Here is a 22751-nt window from a genome sequence, read left to right as displayed (position 1 = left end):
GCATTCCTATGCACTAATAATGAGAAAACAGAAAGAGAAATTAAGGAAACAATTCCATTCACCATTGCAACAGAAAGAATAAAATACTTAGGAATATATCTACCTAAAGAAACTAAAGACCTATATATAGAAAACTATAAAACACTGGTGAAAGAAATCAAAAAGGACACTAATAGATGGAGAAATATACCATGTTCATGGATTGTTGAGAGTTTTTATCTTGAAAGCATAGCATCGAGTTTTGTCAAATATTTTTCCACCATCTATTGAGATGGTCATGTAATTTTTATCCTTCATTTTGTTAATGTGGTGTATCACATTGATGGATTTGTGGATGTTGAACAATTTTTGAATCCCAGGGATAAGCCCTATTGATCAAGGTGTATGAACCTTTAATGTGCTGTTGAATGTGGATTGCGAGTATTTTCCTGAGGATTTTTCTTCAGTATTCATAAAAGATATTGTTCTTTAGTTTTCTTTTCTTGTTATGTCCTTATGTGAATTTGGTATCAAAGTAATGCTGACCTTGTAAAATGAGTTTGGAGATGCTTTCTTCTCTTCAGTTTTTTGGAAGAGTTTGAGAAGATTGGTGTTAATTCTTTAACATTTGGTAGAATTCACCAGTGAAGCCATTGGACCCTAGGCTTTTCTTCGTTGGGAAGTTTTTGATTACTGACTCCGTACTTTTACTCATTACTGGTCTGTTGGGTTTTTATTTCTGTATGATTTAGTCCTGGTAGGTTGCATGTTTCTAGGAATTTATCCATTTGTTCTAGGATATTCAGTTCATTGGCATATAGTTGTTCAGAGTAGACTCCAATGCTTTTTCTTTCATTTCTGATTTTATTTGAGTGTTCTCTCTCTTTTCTTAGTCTAACTAAAATACTATTTTAAAAATTTGCCTCTTCAAAAAATACTCCTTTGTTCATTTTTTTCTATTGTCTGTCTAGTCTTTATTTCACTTATTTCTGTTCTTCATTATTTTGTTCCTTGAAACAGCTTTGGGCTTAGTTTGTTCTTTTTCTAGTTCCTAAAGTGAAAAGTTAGATTATTTGAGAACTTTCTTCTTTCATAATGTATTCATTTATCTCTACAACATTCCCTTGCAGAACCACTTTTATGTATTTGTGCTAAGTAGCTTCATTTGTGTCTCAAAACTTTGGTGGTGGTGGTTTAGTTGCTAAGTCATGTCTGACTCTTGCAACCTGAACTGTAGCCTCCCAGGCTCCTCTGTCCACAGGATTGTCCAGGCAAGAATACTGGAGTATGTTGCCATTTCCTTCTCCAGGGGATCTTCCCAACCCAGGAGTCGAACCTGGGTCTCCTGCATTGCAGGCAGATTCTTTACTGACTCAGGTACGAGTAAAGCCTGGTGGCACTAATGGCAAAGACCCCACCTGCCAATGAAGGAGATATAAGAGACGTGGGTTCAATCCCTGGGTCAGGGAGATCCCCTGGAGGAGATCATGGCAATCCACTCCAGTATTATTTCCTGGAGAATTCCACAGACAGAGGAGCCTGGTGGGCTACAGTCCATAGGATTGCAAAGAGTTGGATATAACTGAAGTGACTTAGCAAGCACTCATGCAGAACTTTAATTTTTAATTGTCTTAAGATATTTTAAATTTACCTTTCTCTTTTTTCTTTGGGTCATCACCTGTTCAGTAGCATGTTGTTTAATATCCATATCTTTAATAATTTTCCAGTCTTCCTCCCTTTGTTGATGGTGGCTCAGATGGTAAAGAATCTGCCTGCAATACAGGAGACCCAGCTTTGATCCCTGAGTTGGGAAGATCCCCTGCGGAAGGGAATGGCAACCCACTCCAGTATTGCCTGGAGAATCCCATGGACAGAGGAGCCTGGCAGACTATGGGATCACAAAGAGTCAGAGATGACTGAGTGATTAGCACACACTTCCAGTTTCATATAATTGTGCTCAGAAATGATGCTTGGTATTTTTTTAGGATGTGTTTTGTGGCCTAACATATAACTTATCTTGGAGAATGTTTCATATGCAAGTGAGAAGAATATATATTCTGCTGTTATTGTATGATGCTCTGCATATGTTTGTTTGATCCATTTGGGCCCACAACGAAGTTCAAATCTGTTGTTTTCTTGTTGATTTTTTTCCTCTGGATAATCTGTCCATTGCTGAAAGTGGAGTACTTAAATCCCCTACTATTATTCTATTATTGTCTTTGATTCCTATTCAGTTTTTATAAAATCGGGGTCCCCAATTCTCCATAACATCAGCCCAGAAAAGTGTGGTTTGTGAAAAAGAAACTTTATAATTTCCGAATCCAGTTTTTTCACTTCCCTTAACAGACAGGCTTAGGTCTAGAGTATGATGGTGGGTGACTGCCAGAATATCTTTGCTAAACTGATTTTTGATGAGAGCTTCCTTGATGGCTCAGTAGGTAAAGAATCTGCCTGCAATGCAGGAGACATGGGAGACTAGGGTTCGATTCCTTGGTCAGGAAGATCTCCCTGGAGGAGGAAATGGCAACCTGCTCCAGCATTCTTGCCTGAAAAGTGCCATGGACAGAGAAGCCTGGTGAACTACAGTCCATGGAGTTGCAAAGAGTTTGACATGACTGAGTGCACGCATGTGTGCATGCGCACACACACACACACACACAAACTGACTTTTGATTAAGTGTTGAAACATTCTGAATTGAGAACATTATTATTCACCAAAATGCATCCTAGAAAACATCAAAGGCAGGCATAAACTTCAGGTTTAAAGCTAATTAGAGGCATCTGTTTCCCAGGTGTGAGGTGTTTATCTTTGAAAAGTGGGAGATTGTAAAGCACTGGAGAAGCACACTAGAGTACTGGGAAGCATGAAATGATTGAGTGGATTCAGGAAAGGAGAAAAAAATAAGGAAGATAAAATAAGGTGTTGTGGTGAATATGAAGAGCTGGGAGAACTGCTCTAGTGGATTCTGTGCATGGGGCTGAAAAGAACATGAATGGGTGTACCACCCTGCCTGATTTCTTATTCAAATTCTTCCATTTCCCCTTATTTTGTGTGTGTGTGTGTGTGTGTGTGTGTGTGTGTGTTGGTTTCTGTCAGGCCCATATAACAACATTGAGTTTGAAAAGTGTACCTGTTGCTGCAACTTTTGAGCCCCAGGAGGGCTGATGTATTTAGTACTCTTCTGTATGTTGCTGAATCTGTTTCGTCATTATTCATATTTAGCACTTACTTACAAGGAACTCTGGAAACAGGAAGCATGCATCTCATGCTTTCCTTTTCCAAAAGTTGAAGCAAATAGAAGCAGCTTCATCTGGCATATATAAAATAGCACTCAATTTGGGATTGATCTTAATTATCTATTTCCCCAGGTTTGCCTGAGGTGTTTCACCGCCCTATCATTAGTGAACATAACATGATGGCAACGGTGGGTGATTCAGGATCTAAGGACGTGGGCCTTAGTCCTCCTTCTGCCTGTTCTTAGCTGTGTAACTTTTGGAAATGCAGTTAGGATCTCAAGTCCTTAATTTCTTTATTTGCAAAATAAAGATTCATGAAGATTGCCTTTAAGGTTCCTACCACGCCAGTTGTTTTATCATAAAACTCATGACTCAGTTCAGTTCTTTAAAGGTTTTTTTGGGTTTTAACTCTGTGCTGGGCACTTGAGGTAAGACAAAACATAAGATATGGTCTCAAATAGCTCATCATGGGCAATGTGCAACAGAAGAGAAATGTATCAGATACCTTGTTACTATGGAGAAGGGGTGGACAAATCCCATCCTGGAGGATTATGGAAGGTCTCTCTAAAAAGGTGACATTGAGGTATTATTGTGAAGAATAGGTATGTCACTATGTGGACCAAGAAGAGGCCATTTCATATGATTCGATATTATGTAGCTCAAAGGTCTTCAGGCTGGATGTTTCCAAGTCTTCCAGGCTCTGGTATCCTCTCTCTTTCAATATTGAGCCCCCATCTCCATGGTCTGTGGAGGTTCATCAAGCCTTTGACAGAAATCTGTGTGTATGTGTGTGTGTGTGTGTGTGTATTCATTAGGTAGGGGGCATTTATTCTCTTCTGACTTATTCTACACTGAGAGATGCTTTGAAATGTTTTGCTGGTAGTACCCTTAGCTCTCAGAACCTAAAAATATCACCCTTAGCTACTCAGCCCCACCTTTACTGCTATTTTATCTATCCAAAGACCACACATACAAAGTTATTAAGCACAGACAACTTGTGCTGAAAGTTTGGGGAAAGCAGAGGACAATTATTGATAGCAGAGGAGAACAGCTTTATACTAAATGTTGTAGAAATACCTATCTCAGAGAACTTTTAGGACCCTTGTTTTCAATTAAAGGAGCTTCTTTCATCTCTCTTCATGTGTCCACTATTTTCCCCGAGGATATCACCTATAAATTCCCAAATTCCTAACCTTGATTAGGGAGAGCAGTTCAACTTTTCAGTCATACTCTGGCTATGCCCAGGTAGCTTGACTTTGTTTATTAAAAGCTCCCACTGAGACTTGGTGTTTTAACTAGTCAGTGGAACAAAAAGTGGGGGCACGTTTATTTCTGTGACTTATTAGAGTCTAAAATAAAATTCACTTAAACCAGATAGATATTTTCCCTCTCACATTAAAGTTTTACAGTGAGACAATTCATGCTATGGTGGCTCTGTTCCACAAAGTCTACAGAGACCCAGGCTGTTTATATCTTATAGCTTCACTGACCATGACCTATATTTTCAAGGTCACTCCATGATCCAACATGGCACCTGAACTCCAGTGTTATAGCTGCATTCTAAGATGAAAAAATGAATAATGGTGAGGCAATAGGAAGACATAGCTTTCTCTTTAGGAGGGTTTATGGGAGCTGCCATGCCATTAGCTGAAATTAGCTATTTATATCCCATTAGCCGGAATTTAACCTGATTGTCACGCATTGCACATAGCTACAAGAGAGGCTGTGGAGTGGAGCCCTTGGCACATTTTATTGTTATAGGCAGAAGAAGGAAGGGATATTCAGACCTTTTAGCATTTTAGTCATACTTTTTTATGAAGCAGAAGGTGGAAAATGAAGGCTCTAAGTGGCTTGTTGCTTGTCTTTATTATGACTCTTTAATCCTGTTCACATGATTCTTTGTAGATCCTTCACAGTTTCTCTACCTTTCTCTTCAAAGATGGATATCAAAACTAGGCACAGAGTTGTGGTAAGGGCCTCACCAAATCCTCAATCTCTTTTTAATCACTTGTCAAATAGGAGCTTTTTCTATTACACATCATTGAGATTAGAGTCCATTTTTTTTTAAAGAGCATGAATGAATTATCTGTTTTGACAGTCTTGTTTTTAGTTCTGTTGTTACTTTTGTGTTTTGTGAGTCTAATACTCTTTTCCTTGAAGATTCTCTCATATTCTTTTGTTAAATTTAATTTTGTACTGTTTCCCTTCAAGCTGTTTTTAATGAGAGCATTAAATCTGAACAAGAGCTAAATTGTAAGGAGTTTAACAGAATAAGTATCATAACACATTAATAAGGCCATTCTGTGACAGCCTGCTGGTTATTTGGTATTCACATAGATATAATCATTCCTTCATTATTTTATTCATTTAAGAGACACTTATCACATGCCTATATTTTGTGTTTGTGCTGAGCACTATACCTGCCAGGGCCAGGATATTAAAAAATGTCAAGAGATGTGGATCCTGACCTCATGAAACTTACCTTCTAATGGAAGAGAGATAAGAGCAAAGACAAAGAAATTAATTACTGCTTATATTAGAAACTCTAAAGAAATGGGGAGAAAAGGATTCTATAACAGAGTGTAATGAGAGTGGAGGGAGGGTGATCTCAGGTTAGGGCTTTCAGAAGAGGTGGCATCAAAACTGAGCCTTGATGGATGAGATGAAGTCAGTCACTGGGAGAATGTAGGGAGGAGCAGTCCAAACAGAGGGAGCAGCACACATGAAAGGAGACAACTCGGCCTAACGGAGATGCCCACGCAGGACAGGGTGGATGGTGTTGTGATGGTGTGCCAGGAGGTTTAGTTAGCTCTACTATAATGCTGGCTTTCAAAATGCAAATTCTTTCAACAAGATGGGATAGGGAAAAATTTGATCTTTACATGGATTTTGCATTTGCTTATGTGTAATTTTGCCTGAGAGGAACACAAGGCAAATGGAGAAAACTACACTCAGCTGAACTGAGCAGTGTAGGAATATACCAGATGCACACATGCATACACTTCAGATGGCCACCAGCTGCCTCAATTCCCTGTGTGTGTATGGTTCACACCCTTCCATCCACCTGGTATTACACCCTTTCCTCTAATTTCAGATAACCGTCCTCTGGGACCTTCTTCTTACACACAAACTTCTAGTCTTTCTATGGTGAAGTGCCATATTTACTAATGTATATATATTTCATATATATTATATATATATGTGTGTGTGTGTATATATATATATATATATATATATATACACTTCTTAGAAGCTAATAAGTAGCATTTGGACAACTTCTCATAAGGTACTTTCATACATATAAATTCATCATGTCTTTACTTCTCCCCACAGCAGAAGCCAAGCCTTATATTTAGGAGTGACTAAATGTGTTTATCTAACTAAACACAGACTTAGGTGGCTCAATGGTAAAAAATTCCATCCACCTGGCAATGCAGGAGATGCAGAAGACTTGGGTTTGATATTTGGGTTGGAAAGATCCCCTGAAGGAGGGCATGGCAACCCACTCTAGTATTCTTACCTGGAGAATCCCATGGACAGAGAAGCCTGGTAGGCTCCAGGCCATGGAGTTGCAAAGAGTTGGACATGACTATAAATATATGTGTACCTTCTGTTTTCTCATTCATTATAAACTAATACAGTAAAAATACTTTGTAAGTGTCTTTTTAATGACCAGCATAATATATGGCTAGATGGACAGACCTTAATGTAGTTAACCTTTTTTGGTTTTTTGAACAATTAAGATGTTTGAAATTTTTTATTATATTAATAAGTAACACTATAATGATTGAATTTGTGCATAAACTGTATCCACTTTTCACATATATGCTTATAAGTAAAATAACTGGGTAAATAATATAATATCTAGATAAATATATTTTAGTTTTGAGATTTCCCTGGTGGCTCAGACAGTAAAGAATCTGCCTATAGTACCGGAGACCTGGGTTCGATCTCTGGGTCAGGAAGATACCCTGGAGAAGGGAATGCAACCCACTCCAGTATCCTTGCCTGGAAAATTCCATGGACAGAGGAGCCTGGCAGGCTACAGTCTGTGGGGCCACAAAGAGTCGGACACAAATTAGCAACTGAGCATGTTATTTCTTAACCATTTACAATGTGTAATTAAAATGGCACCACAGTTTTTATTAAGTTCTTACCTTTATTTAATATGTTGCTGGTGGTGTTTTTGTGTGTTGTTACCCCGTGGTTTTATTGCATGCTTGCTATGCTGTAGCCCTTTTCTTAGGAATGCATGTTTTGCATTAGCAGAACCTACTATACCCAGAGAGGCTGGGGTAGTCATGGGGCAGATCCTTGTACATAGCCTTACATACTAGGTAAACAACTTGGTTTTTTTTTTTTTCCCCCTGGCTGTAATGAGAAACTCCTCAAAAGATTTAAGCAGGGGAATAACGTAGTACGATTTGTGTAGTGGTATGTTTTATGGTTAAGGACTATGAGTTGAAACCAAGAGATTAGTTGGGAGCCTATTGTAATGGTTCAGGTGAGAGGTAGTCATTTATTTAGATTGATATGGGAACACTGAAGTTGGATAGGGGTGTTTGGAATTCAACTATAGTTTGCCTTGTAGAGAGGCTCGTCAGCTCTTACTTATGGGCCAACACCAATTTCTAGCATCTTTAGCTCAAATATCTACAATTTCTGGTTAATGTGGCCCCATCTACGGATGGTAAAAAGAGACACTATCAATTTCTGAGGGAATTTAGGCCATTCTGTTGTTTTTCTGTTCCAGTACTAATTACTAAACAATGCAAAATCACTTTCAAGAAATGAGAATGCCCTTGAAGGTATCTTTTGTAATCAAAAATGCTAATTTATTTTCATTAATTTCTATTGTTTTCTTTTAAGATACACTTAGGATTAATAAAATAAATTACAAGATGCAGTGACTTGAATCTTGCGATGCTTAAGGAATTAACAGAAATAAAACCTTCTGAAAAGTCTGAGAGGCTTGCTCAGGGGCCCATGATACCAGATGCCATAACCAGGCAGCATAAAATTCATATCTAGCAATACACAAATAATAGGAGGATTAATTTTCAAAGTCTGAGAGGGATTTCAGAGTAGTGGGGGAAAATAAAAATGACTCTTAAAAGAAGAAATCTTGTCAAACTAATCTAACTCTTTTCTACAACGGCATGAAAGTTATAACGTGGTTTGGTGCTTATCGTACTTTTGATTAGGCATTTGAATGGCATTTTCCTCAACAGTCTGGGTAAAGTGATTTTGAACATTTTCTCCCTCAGGGTACCTGGAGCAGAGAGAGGCCTAGCCTCACAGAGTTCTTGATGAGTCCAGTCATCAGGGGTGGGAGGGTTTAGTTCTGAGTAGATGGAGATGGATATGTCTGTATTGAGGATTCATTTATGAGTAAACGCAGGGCAGGCCAGTCTGTTCTTGTACATCCACAATCATGGAATATCATTAACATAGAAAGGAGTAGAGACAGAGGTCACAAAAGAATCCTGTAATTCACCTGTCACTGTGTTGGTTTTATTGGTTTTTGAAGGATGTGCCCAGGGTGTGAGTAGTGGGGAAAAGGATGAGTCAAAGGCTGAAAACCCAGTGCTTCTTGGATTTGACCCATTATCCTCCATCTGAAGGAGCAGGGAACATTGTCCTGGAGAATCGTTGCTAAAATATTGGCTCCCTATCCACTAATGCCAGATGGAAATATGGAGACAGAGTTTGGAGGAAATGGAAAAGAGTAGCTTTATTATTTTTGCCAGAGAAAAGGGAAATGCAGCAGGCTAGCTCCTTGAGAACTGTGTCCCCTTTCTCGGAAATAGGGAAAGGTTTTATATCCTCTTGAAGGTCTTGTATTTTTTTTTTTTTCCTTGCAAAGTTTTAAAATGGCCACAGCTAGCATCAGGCAACTCAGCAACTGGCTCTGTTGTCCCTAAAGTTATTGGCCCATGACCTTCTTTCTGAAATGCAGAGTACTACAAGAAAGCGTAGAGGGGGAAGAATGCCAGGTGTAGAGGATAATCTATATACTATAGACAGATTCAGAGAGTAACTAGCCTTGTGAAAGACAAGTCCAGCTAAAAGTGTTTGTTAGTAGTAACAGCTAAAGAATAATTAAGTTCATTTACCTCTTGTAGGCCTTTTGGCTGATTCCATGCCAAAGGCTGCTCACTCATTTCTGTTTTTGTTGCAACGGAATCAGATGTATAGAAAGTAGGTTGGAACTGGGGATGATCTTGACATGCCTGTAAAGGTGAACTTTTGTTTTCCCCCAATGTACTCACAATTAATTAATTACTAACAGTCAGGCAGGATAACAAACTACCTTAATGAATAAATAAAAGTCACTTGAAATTAAATTAGCAATATCCAATTACATAAAAATAAAGTACATTTTTTAAAAACTGTTTGTACTCTACAACAGGGTAAAAGAAGGGTAAATAGTGCTTTCTTCATTTTATCTTGTCTTTTTCAACATTCAAGTTTAAATTGGTAATTATAAAACCTACTTTAAATCATTCTTGGTGAAAATATTCTAGATTCCCTGAACTTCCAGATGTTCAAGCTGGTTTTAGAAAAGGCAGAGGAACCGGAGATCAAATTGCCAACATCCGCTGGATCATGGAAAAAGCAAGAGAGTTCCAGAAAAACATCGATTTCTGCTTTATTGACTATGACTGTGTGAATCACAATAAACTGTGGAAAATTCTGAAAGAGATGGGAATACCAGACCACCTGACCTGCCTCTTGAGAAATCTGTATGCAGGTCAGGAAGCAACAGTTAGAACTGGACATGAAACAACAGACTATTTCCAAATAGGAAAAGGAGTATGTCAAGGCTGTATATTGTCACCCTGCTTATTTAACTTCTATGCAGAGTACATCATGAGAAACGCTGGGCTGGAAGAAGCACAAGCTGGAATCCAGGTTGCCGGGAGAAATATCAATAACCTCAGATATGCAGATGACACCACCCTTATGGCAGAAAGTGAAGAAGAACTAGAGCCTCTTGATGAAAGTGAAAGTGGAGAGTGAAAAAGTGGGCTTAAAGCTCAACATTCAGAAAACGAAGATCATGGCATCCGGTCCCATCACTTCATGGCAAATAGATGGGTAAACAGTGGAAACAATGTCAGACTTTATTTTTCTGGGCTCCAAAATCACTGCAGATGGTGATTGCAGCCATGAAATTAAAAGACACTTACTCCTTGGAAGGAAAGTTAGGACCAACCAAACAGTATATTAAAAAGCAGAGACATTACTTTGTCAACAAATGTCCATCTAGTCAAGGCTATGGTTTTTCCAGTGGTCATGTGTGGATGTGAGAGTTGGACTATAAAGAAAGCTGAGCACCAAAGAATTGATGCTTTTGAACTGTGGTGTTGGAGAAGACTCTTGAGAGTCCCTCGGTCTTCAAGGAGACCCAACCAATCCATCCTAAAGGAGATCAGTCCTGGGTGTTCATTGGAAGGACTAATGCTGAAGCTGAAACTCCAATACTTTGCTCATCTAATGTGAAGAGCTGACTCATTGGAAAAAACCCTGATGCCAGGGAAGATTGAATGCAGGAGGAGAAGGGTATGACAGAGGATGAGATGGTTGGATGGCATCACTGACTCAATGGACATGGGTTTGGGTGGACTCTGGGAGTTGGTGATGGACAGGGAGGCCTGGTGTGCTACAGTGCATGGGGTTGCAAAGAGTCGGACACTACTGAGTGACTGAACTGAATTGAACTGGTGAAAATATATAATTTGTAAAAGCTGGGTATGTTTTTCATAAAATAAAAGTCTTTGGGAAAATAATGACTGTAATTTATTAAATGCATACTATGTGTTAGACTCTGTGTCAAGCATGTTTTATTCATTATTTAATTTTTCTTCCCTAGTACCTGGATTAGGAAACTGAGGCTCAGAGAGGTTCTATAACATACTAACGGTCCCAGAGTTAGGAAGTGATTAATGCTAGATGAATTCTGTGATTTGTTTAATCCACCTTAAGAAAAAAAATACATAAAGAGGCTTCTTCTCTGAATACTGTGAACAATTTTGGAAGTGGTATCAACTATTCCTCTCTCCTGTTCTTCTGAGGACAGTATACTTTTAATACCTGGATTTTTTTGGGGGGGGGGGAGTGGGAAACGGTAGCTTGTGGTAAATGTGATATGTGTAGCTTATTTTTGAACTTTGATTTGATCTTGTGCTTCCATGTTTTCTTACTGTTTGGCCTCAGAATTTGCCTGAACCGTGGAAGTGTGCAAGGGTAGTCCTTGCACCCCAAGTCTAAGCCAGTCGTAGTGGTCAACACACTGCATACTCCACCCAACCAGCTCCTTTCCATCACACCAGAGCAGGCCCTGACTAGTCCATCTCCTGTAGGGCTGTTACAAGGAAACATGAGCTGTTTGCTGGCATAGTTATTTCCTGCCAGGATGCAGTAAAAGGAATAGAGGGAGCAGTTACTTGTTCACCTTCTTTAAGGGTTTGTTAGCCCTTAGGAATAATAATATTCTTTTAGGTAGGTCTTACTGAATAATACAGAGGAATCTTTTATTAGTGATATTAAATTATATCAGATCTAAATACAGTTACTGTGATTTTGCTTCTGGCAATATTGTCCCATTTGGTTCCTGTCCTCAAACCTGGAGAGATTATCATAACACGAGAGGCCAGCTTCTTTTATTTTTCATCATTCTACCCTTATTAAGAGATTGTGGTTACAAAGAGAGCTTTAAGAATTCTCTCTCAAGTAGCAGAGTTGGGGTTTGAACTTGGATGTAGTTAATATTGAAGTCTATGTTCTTAACTGTTGTCCACTTTTGCCTCCCAGTGAGATGACTATTCTTGAGGCTCCTTGGGTTTTTAGATTTAAAACTAGCGGATTCATTTTGATATTTGGCAAATCTAATACAGTTATGTAAAGTTTAAAAATAAAATAAAATTAAAAAAAAAAAATAAAACTAGGGGTTGAAGCTTTTCTTCATTGAATAGTAGCAAAACTGAAACTGAACATTATATGAATATCTATGCTTATAAAACTCTTTATGTAAGTTTTTGATCATAGTGGCACACATGCACATACACACACATATATGTCAGATGCAAGGGTTCTATCCCTCCTTTTCTTGCTAAGATAGAATGTGTGTGTTTGTGTGTGTGGGTTTTGAAAAGCAATAACATTTTATTTGTAAAAGTGCAATTAGAAAGATTTGTTTAATGAATCAGAAATTGGTTCAAAGCTGAACATCTCTTTAACATTTTTCTAAGTATACTTGAAATGAAAGCAAGGAAGTTTGTTTTTGCTGGAATCTTAAAAGTTCTTGTCTGGCAAAGCTGCCAGCTGGCTGGATGACTTTGAGTGATCATCTTACCTATATACAAGGATGGTAAATTTTGAGAGTTCGACTAGAATGTTTCTAAGGTGATTTTGAGCTCTGAACATTCATACATTTGTGAAAATAATTGTTTCTGCCCTGAAACATAAAATTCTCGCTTTACTGAAGAAACCTATTATGATATAAGTAAAGTTGAGGTCTATTGACTTACGGCAATAAAGACAGTAAGGCAACTTTGAAATGGCAGCCCATTAGAGAAGGAATGTATTTTATTGCTCATGAGTTGGGGTCAGAAGTTCTTAGGGTAGAGTATCAGAGGTGGGTGAATCTTTAAATTTATCAGTTTCTGAAGGCAAGTATGATGTCATTGAGGGAAATTTGTAGATGAATAAGGGAGCATTATGTGAATTACAGAATGGTCTTGGTTATAATTGTGTAACTAATGGGCTTAGTTGTTCTGGTTCTCACCTATTATACTGTGTTCGTCTGAGTTCTCCAGAGAAAATGTATGTGGTGTGTATTTTTATTATAAGATGTTGGCTCATGTGATTATAGAGGCTGAGAAGCCCTTAGACCTGCAGGAGGGAAGCTGGAGACCTAGGAGAGCCAAAGGTACAAATTCCAGCCCTAGTCTAGGCTTGAAGGCAGAAGACAGATATCCTCAGTCAGAGAGAGAGAATTCTCTTATTGCTCTTTTTGACTTATGCAGGTCTCCAACTGGATGAGGCCTACACATGTTGGGGAGGGCAATCTGCTTAATTCAGATCACAAATTCAGATGTTAATGTCATACAGAAACATTCTCATAAACACACCCAGAATGTTTAATCAAGTATCTAGGCACCCTGTGGCCCTGTTGACACAATGAAACTAAGCATCACACTTACATTTCCCAGGTGGCACTAATACCCAGCTGCCAAAGCAGGGGACATAAGAGACACGAGCTCGAACCCTGGTTGGGAAGATCCCCTGGAGGAGGACATGACAACCCACTTCAGTGTTCTTGCCTGGAGAATCCCATGAACAGAGGAGCCTTGTGGGCTACCATCCATAGTGTTGCAAAGATTCAGGCATGAATGAAGCAACTTAGCATGCACCAAAACTAACATCACACAGGCCCTGATATGTATGCATTTGGCCTTTCGTATCTGTGGATGCACCCATTTTATATAAAGGACTTGTGTATCTTCAGGGGATAGTAGCAGGTGTCCTGAAACCAAGCCCCCACGCATACCTAGGGATGACTGTTTGTAGTAGGTGCTTAATACATGCCTATTAAAGAGGTGAGGGTGAGATGATTTGAGATAATAGCATTGAAACCTGTATATTACCATATGTGAAACAGATCGCCAGTCCAGGCTCGATGCATGAGACAGGGCACTCAGGGCCGGTGCACTGGGATTACCCTGAGGGATGGGTGGGGAAGGGAGGTGGGAGGTGGGTTCAGGATGGGGAACACATGAACACCCATGGTTGATTCATGTCAATGTATGGCTGAAACCACTACAATATTGTAAAGTAATTAGCTTCCAATTAAAATAAATAATTAAAAAAAGAAGAAATGAATGAAAAGAAACTCCAAGAAGTCTGGTATAGCTTACATTGGGGCTGGGTAAGTGTGGAGCTTGGTAGAGGCTAAGGTTTTGCCTTACAACGGTTTGATTTCATTATCTTTTTTTTTTTTTTTATAGTTTAACTTTATCAGATTAAAACTCCAATTTTTGTTTTCTTTTATTTATTTATTTATTTTTAAAATTTTATTTTATTTTTAAACTTTACATAACTGTATTAGTTTTGCCAAATATCAAAATGAATCCGCCACAGGTATACATGTGTTCCCCATCCTGAACCCTCCTCCCTCCTCCCTCCCCATTCCATCCCTCTGGGTCGTCCCAGTGCACCAGCCCCAAGCATCCAGTATCATGCATCGAACCTGGACTGGCAACTCATTTCATACATGATATTTTACATGTTTCAATGCCATTCTCCCAAATCTTCCCACCCTCTCCCTCTCCCACAGAGTCCATAAGACTGTTCTATACATCAGTGTCTCTTTTGCTGTCTCGTACACAGGGTTATTGTTACCATCTTTCTAAATTCCATATATATGCGTTAGTATACTGTATTGGTGTTTTTCTTTCTGGCTTACTTCACTCTGTATAATAGGCTCCAGTTTCATCCACCTCATTAGAACTGATTCAAATGTATTCTTTTTAATGGCTGAGTAATACTCCATTGTGTATATGTACCACTGCTTTCTTATCCATTCATCTGCTGATGGACATCTAGGTTGCTTCCATGTCCTGGCTATTATAAACAGTGCTGCGATGAACATTGGGGTACACGTGTCTCTTTCCCTTCTGGTTTCCTCAGTGTGTATGCCCAGCAGTGGGATTGCTGGATCATAAGGCAGGTCTATTTCCAGTTTTTTAAGGAATCTCCACACTGTTCTCCATAGTGGCTGTACTAGTTTGCATTCCCACCAACAGTGTAAGAGGGTTCCCTTTTCTCCACACCCTCTCCAGCATTTATTACTTGTAGACTTTTGGATCGCAGCCATTCTGACTGGTGTGAACTGGTACCTCATAGTGGTTTTGATTTGCATTTCTCTGATAATGAGTGATGTTGAGCATCTTTTCATGTGTTTGTTAGCCATCTGTATGTCTTCTTTGGAGAAATGTCTATTTAGTTCTTTGGCCCATTTTTTGATTGGATCATTTATTTTTCTGGAGTTGAGCTGTAGGAGTTGCTTGTATATTTTTGAGATTAGTTGTTTGTCAGTTGCTTCATTTGCTATTATCTTCTCCCATTCTGAAGGCTGTCTTTTCACCTTGCTAATAGTTTCCTTTGATGTGCAGAAGCTTTTAAGGTTAATTAGGTCCCATTTATTTATTTTTGCTTTTATTTCCAATATTCTGGGAGGTGGGTCATAGAGGATCCTGCTGTGATGTATGTCAGAGAGTGTTTTGCCTATGTTCTCCTCTAGAAGTTTTATAGTTTCTGGTTTTACGTTTAGATCTTTAATCCATTTTGAGTTTATTTTTGTGTATGGTGTTAGAAAGTGTTCTAGTTTCATTCTTTTACAAGTGGTTGACCAGAGTTCCCAGCACCACTTATTAAAGAGATTGTCTTTAATTCATTGTATATTCTTGCCTCCTTTGTCAAAGATAAGGTGTCCATATGTGTGTGGATTTATCTCTGGGCTTTCTATATCTTTTAAGGAAGGGAGAACCTTTCAAAATTGCTCTGGTTTACTGTTGCTTGTTTGAATAGATGTGACATTCCAAAGTTGATATTCCTTAAGAGCTGCGATTAGCATATCTAAATACTTCTCCAAAGACTTCTGAAGCATTTTTCTTTTGTTTGAAGTTTCATTACAATTTACACTGATAGTCTGGAGGAGCTAGGCTGGAAGTTTTATTCTTATCCTTCTTGCTAATTGAAACATCATGTTTAAATGGATATTCTTTGAATGGGGTGTCCTTTCCTCCAAGGACAAGAATGAGTTCAAAGTTCCTACAATAGAGAAAGCACAATTTGAAGTACAATTTATGATTTTAAAAAAACTCTGGAAGGTCCCATAAGGAGACAGATTCTACTCAAGTCTATCCTTAAGCATAAACTGAGTTTGATTTGCTTGACCAAGCTTTCCTTCATGCATACTGCAGAAGGAAAGTGCAGATCAGCCAGGACCTTGTCACAGCACTCAATTAAAAGTCTGAATTAATAAAGCTGTCTTAATTGGCCTGACAGAACTAGCAATATGACCTCATCAGCCAGCTCCACCTCTTTGATCCTAGATTTAAAATTTCCATAAAGGACAGGCAAGAACTAGCAAATTCTTGTTTTCTTAATAGCATACCACACTCGCCGTCATAACATTCAATGCCTCAGCTCACAACTTTATCTACCAATCTAGAGTATGTTCTGGAGCTAGTTAAATTAACTTAGCTATCAAAATGCTAAACTTGATAGCTCATTTATCTTTCTGTCTCACAACCCGACATTACAATGCAGTGGTGATTGATCTTGCATCTTCCAGGTACCATATAGTATAAAAACTAAGGGAAGATTAATTAAAAGCTGTCTTACCCCGACAGGTTTTTAAATAAGTTTTAGATTTACACTATATATCAGCTGAAGCAGAAAGAGATTCTAAGACCAGCAGCTCTGTAATACCAATTGGATTTTTCTTTTATGTAGAATATGTATGCAGTAGTCCTGATGACCATTATTATTCTTTCACGTGTGTGGAATACCAAAGCGAGGCAGGAAGACCCCACCACAGTCATCCTCTACCTGTCTCCATTCCAGCGCAGCATAATGTGCAGCACACACAGAAAATATGTTGTTGCACAAATATCTCACATGCATAGTCATCACTCCTTAAAAATTTGTTCTGTAGTTTTTTTTCTATGAACTTGAAAGTTTGAGAAATTGTAAGTGAATATGAAGGAAAATGATGTCTAAATCCAGCACTGGGGAGAGAGGAAAAACACAATTTCTGTGTCAGATTTAAGGGAGAATCTTTAGAGAATTGGTGAAAGGTATCTAAAATAATCATAATTGCAGTTACTGCTGACAGAATGACTGTGTCACTTAACTTATTCACATTATTTCCAATCTTTATGGTAATTTTTAAAAGGTAAGTATTACTGTGCCCACTTTACAGATGACAGAACTGATTTCCTGAAGTGCCAAGTTCCGTCACCAAAGCCTAGTGGTTAGTAATCAGCAGAGTTGGGGTTTACATTGCAGGTGATTTGTTGTTGTTCAGTCACTTAGTCATGTCTGACTCTTTGTTACGCTATGGACTGCAGTACACCAGGCTTCCCTGTCCTTCATCATCTCCCAGAGCTTGCTCAAACTCATTTCCATTGAGTCAGGGATGCCATCCAACCATCTCGTCCTCTGTCATCCCCTTCTCCACCTGCCTTCAATCTTTCCCAGCACTGGGGTCTTTTCCAAGTTGGTTCTTTGCATCCAATGGCCACCAAAGTATTGGTGCTTCAACTTCAGCATGAGTCCTTCCAATGAATATTCAGATTTGATTTCCTTTAGGATTGATGGGTTTGATCTCCTTGCAGTCTGAGGAGGTTTACTTGGTTTACTTGGCTCCAAAGACCACTGTACCATGCTTCCTTACACCTCCCTGCAGAGTAGCAAATGTGTTGCTCTTGTTCAGTTGCTAAGTTGTGTCAGACACTTTGCAATCCTGTGGACTGTACCATGCCAGGCTCCTCTCTCCTCCACTCTCTCCTGCAGTTTGCTCAAAGTCATGTCCACTGAGTTGATGATACTATCTAAGCAGCTCATCCTCTGCCAACCCTTTCTCCTTTTGCCTGTAATGTTTCCCAGCATCAGGGTCTTTTCCACTGAATTGACTCTTTGCATTAGTTGGCCCACGTATTGGAGCTTCAACTTCAGCATCAGTTCTTCCAATGAATATTCAAGGTTGATTTCCTTTGGGATTGAATGGATTGAACTCCTTGCAGCTCAAGGGACTCTCAAGAGTCTTCTCCAACACCACATTTCAAAATGATCAATTCTTCAGTGCTCAGCCTTCTTTATAGTCCAACTCTTACATCCGTAGATGACTACGGGAAAAACAATAGCTTTGACTATAATGGATCTTTGTGGGCAAAGTAATGTCTCTACTTTTTAATATGCTGTCAAGGTTTGTCATAACTTTCCTTCCAAGGAACAAGCATCTTTTAATTTCATGGGTGAAGTCACCATCCACAGTGATTTTGGAGCATAAGAAAATAAAATCTGTCACTGCTTCTACTTTTCCCCCTTCTATCTACCATGAAGTGTTGGGACCAGATTCTATGATCTTAGTTTTTTGAATGTTGAATTTCAACCCAACTTTTTCACTCTCCTCTTTCACCCTCATCAAGAGGCTCTTTAGTTTCTCTTCATTTTCTGCCATTAGAGTGGTATCATCTGCATATCTGAGATTGCTGATATTTCTCCCAGCAATCTTGATTCCAGCTTGTGATTCATCCAGCCTGGCATTTCACATGAGCAGCAAATACATTCATGCATTTCCTATTTTAGGCTGTTTGGGCTACTATAATAAAATACTACGGACTAGGTGTCTTACAAACAACAGAAATTTATTTCTCACAGTTCTGGAGGCTGGAAGTCCATGACCATGGTTCCAGCATGGTTTAGGGATTGTTCTCTTCTGAACTGCAGACTTTTCGTCATGTCTTCAGAGGGTGGAAGAGGCTAGGTATCTCTCTGGAGCCTCTTTTATAAGAAAACTAATTCAATTTCTGAGGGCTCCACCCTCATGACCTAAGCACCTCCCAAAGGCCCCACCTCATCTTTGGGAGGGAATTAGGAATTCAACATATGAATGTAGGGGGTGACACAAACACTGAGACCAAAGCAACATCCTAGAAGATTTTTGCGAGCAAATAGAATCTTTAAAGGGTTTCCCAGATGATGCTAGTGGTAAAGGCACAGTCTTTTAATGCAGGAGATCTAAGAGATGTGGGTTTGATCCCTAGGGTTGGGAAGAGCCCTTGGAGGAGGGCCTGGCAACCCACTTCAGTATTATTGCCTTGAGAATCCCATGGACAGGGGAGCCTGGTGGGCTACAGTCCATAGGGTAACAAAGAGTCAGACATGACTGAAGTGGCTTAGCAGCAGCAGCAGAATATTTAATTCATCGTAGGCTGCTCAAGCTTAGTTCCCTGTTTATAAGAACTTGTTGCTGGAGAAGGAAATGGCAACCCACTCCAGTATTCTTGTCTGGAAAATCTCATGGACAGATGAGCCTGGTGGGCTAGTCTATGGCATCACAGAGTCATACACAACTTAGCAACTGAACAACAACAACACACAATCAGGCAGATTGTGATTTGGGGAAATAGTTTTTGATGGAAATGTGACATAAAATGAAGAGTAAAGTGACCTAGCAATATGGAATACAGAGTTTTGTAAGAAATTAACATTTGTGTATAGAATAATAATTGCAAATATTCAAAAAATAAAGTCCATGGCTAAAGAAAAAAAAAAAGAACTTGTTGCTTGCATGGATGCTACATCTTCAGATCAGCATTCCTCTCTAGTCAGCCAGGGAGTTCTTTGTGGACTTTAGACCCCAAATTATTTAATAGTCGTAATAGGTGAAATCTCTAGTTCTCATTAAAATGTTTTAAGTTCCTTGACAAGAAAATAACCAACTCCTATTTTTTTGACATTAAAAATGAATAGCTGAGCTGTCCTTACAAAGGTTTATATGTGCAATCCTGAAGATTCTTATATATGAGCTGTAAAGGAAACACTATTAACACTGTTAGTCATTTCTCTCCCTTACAATCATAAGCACTCACTATATACCTTGAATGATTATACTGACAATAGCTGTAGCTTTTAATTTTTTAAGAAGAAGAGAAGCTGCCTTCTTTAATTTTAATCCAGAGGAAAAGGCAAGAAAAATAAAATTTAATAAACACCTGGTGAGTAGTAAAGCAATATTTCCTATGGCATAATTAATGCCAAGTATCTCACTACATTCATCAAACATCTACTGAGTATCTTCTGAACGTCAGGCTCTGTGCTAGGCATTTTTATGAATATAAAGATTTTTTAAAATAAATACTTTATTTGTATTTATTTGGTTGCACTGGGTCTTAGCTAAAGAATGTGGGATCTAGTTCCCTTACCAGGGATCAAAACCGGGACCCCTGGCATTGGAAGTACAGAGTCTTAAGCACTCAGGGAAGTCCCAAATGCAAAGATTTTTAAGATGCAGTTATTTTCCTAGAGGGCTTCCCTGGTGACTCAGACAGTAAAGAATTCACCTGCAATGTGAAGAGACCTGGGTTGGGATGATCCCTTGGAGGAGGGCATGGCAACCACTCCAGATCTCCCAGTCTAGTATGAGAATATGATCACATTACAGGAAGGGGACCCCATCCAGGGCCCGAGACTGGGTTCGTGTCTAACACTTGGAAGTGAATTGTCTGAGGAGATGCATGTGCTGACAAAGCAAGAGACTTAATTGGGAAGAGGCACCTGGGTGGAGAGCAGCACATAAAAGAACCCAGAACTGCTCTGTCACATGACCCACAGTCTCAGGTTTTATGGCAATGAGGTTAGTTTCCAGGTTGTCTCTGGCCAATCATCTTGCTTGGTCCATATTTGGTGACTTAGGGTCCTTCCTGATGATGCATGCATCTCTCAGCCTAGATGAATTCCATTGTGAGGGGTTCTGGGAGGTTGATCATCGCCTCCATCTTTTGGCCCCTCCTGGAATTATCCCAGTTAGTTTTCAGCAGCTGCACCTTGTTCTTTTTTTTTTTTTTTTTTAATTGGAGGATAATTACTTTACAATGATGTGCTGGTTTCTGCCATACATCAACATGAATCAACCCTATGATTCCCTCTTGAACCTCCCTTCCATCTCCCATCCCAATCCCGCCCCTCTAGGTTGTCACAGAGCACTGTGTTGAGCTCCCTGTGTCACACAGCAAATTCCCACTGGCTATTTATTTTACATATGGTGATGAATATGTTTCCATGCTGTTCCCTGGTGGCTCAGACGGTAAAGTGTCTTTCTACAATGTGGGAGACTTGGGTTCGAGCCCTGGGTTGGGAAGATCCCCTGGAGAGGGAAATTGCAATCCATTCCAGGACTATTGCCTGGAGAATCCCATGGACAGAGGAGCCTGGTAGGCTACAGTCCATGGGGTTGCAAAGAGTCGGACACGACTGAGCGACTTCACTCACTCACTTAATGAATATGTTTCCATGCTGTTCTCTCAATTCGTCCACCCTCTCCTGCCCCTACTGTGTATACAAGTGTTCTCTAGGTCTGCTTCTCTATTGCTGCCCTGCAAATAGGGTTATCAGTTCCATCTTTATAGATTTCATACACATATATTACTATACGATATTTGTCTTTCTGACTTCACTCTGTACAATAGGGTCTAGGTTCATCCACCTCATTAGGATTGACTCAAATGTGCTCTTTTTTATAGCTGAGTAATATTCCATTGTATATATGTACCACAATTTCTTTATCCATTCATCTGTGGATGGACATCTGGGTTGCTTCCATGTCCTAGCTCTTGTAAAAAAGCACCATGTTCTTTATCAGGACCTCCTGCTTTGAGACAACTCAGGCAGGTGGTTATTCTTATACCTGGCCAAGGTGGGTAGTTTCAGTCAACAGTTTGCTGACAACTATGTCTGCACAAAACCAAGTAGGTAAAATAATCATTTAAGGACATGATCTATGAGAAACTGATTTTTTTTCAGTAACCTGAAAATTTATCTCTTTGGCTGATTCTCAAGTTAGAATTCAGATGACCATCCTGGGATAGTGAATTTGTCCTGGCCCCTCTTCAGAGTAGGGAGGGACAGTGCTAGTCAATAGGACAGTGCCAGTCAGTAGGGCAGTGCTGGTCAATAGCCACAATGCAGAGGGAAGCAAGGCAGACCTCAGGGTCTTTCTTTGGAGGTAGAAAAACTGTCCCTAAGTTCCCTGTATAGACAGAGGGATATGATAACATGTACAACTTAGGAATCTTTGACTTTTGGGGGTTGACTGCAATTATAGCTCTCATCTTTAGAACTCTAAAGATGTCCCCCTTAACCGTCTGCCCCAACTCCGGAAGACTTTTGTCCCCTGGGTATTCAGTCCAACATGAATCTAGATGCTACTGTGGAGGGATTTTTCAAATGTAATTAAATCCCCAAGTTAGCTAACCTCAAAATACAGAGATTATCTGGGTGGACCTTTGTCAGATGAAACTTTAGAATGCAGAAAGTTTTCTCTGACCAGCAGCAGAAGAGGAAGTCGGAAAGATGTAAGCCCCAGAGGGACTTGATGCATTGTTGCTGGCTTGAAGATGGGAGGAGCCACCTGACAAAGAACAGAAGTGATGTTTAGAAGCTCTAAGAGGCCCCCAGCTGACAACCAGCAGGAAAGCAGGGACCTCAGGCCCATGATCACAAGGCACTGGATTCTTCCAACAATAGCAATGAGATTGGAAGTTGATGCTTTCTTGAGGTGTCGGTGTAAGAACCCAGCCTGGCCGATACCTTGATTTCTGTCTTGTGATGCCCTGAGCAGAGAACCCGGTGGAGTCTGCCTACATTTCTGAGGTACAGACTTTTGAGCTAATAAATGGGTGTGACTTTAAATTGCTGAGTTTGGGCCATTTGTACCACAGCAGTAGAGAACTGATGTACCA

At 39.5% G+C, this 22751-nt stretch overlaps 1 long non-coding RNA gene across 3 annotated transcripts in view; it reads left to right on the top strand.

Moving 5' to 3' along the window:
• LOC129643557 (uncharacterized) overlaps window positions 1–22751 on the top strand; it is a 192871-nt gene that overhangs the window by 147839 nt on the left and 22281 nt on the right. For 2 of the 3 annotated variants that reach the window (XR_008710376.1, XR_008710380.1), the window contains one exon: window positions 1707–2146. The exons of the other annotated variant lie outside the window; for it this stretch is intronic. This is a non-coding gene — a long non-coding RNA (uncharacterized LOC129643557). Of the gene's footprint in view, window positions 1–1706; window positions 2147–22751 lie in introns of those variants that run through there. 3 annotated transcript variants of the gene reach the window in all.

Source organism: Bubalus kerabau, chromosome 2 (assembly GCF_029407905.1).
Source record: "Bubalus kerabau isolate K-KA32 ecotype Philippines breed swamp buffalo chromosome 2, PCC_UOA_SB_1v2, whole genome shotgun sequence".
In the NCBI taxonomy this organism is placed as follows: domain Eukaryota; kingdom Metazoa; phylum Chordata; class Mammalia; order Artiodactyla; family Bovidae; genus Bubalus; species Bubalus kerabau.
Note: the sequence above shows the minus strand (reverse complement) of the source record. Positions and strands in the feature narration are given on the sequence as shown.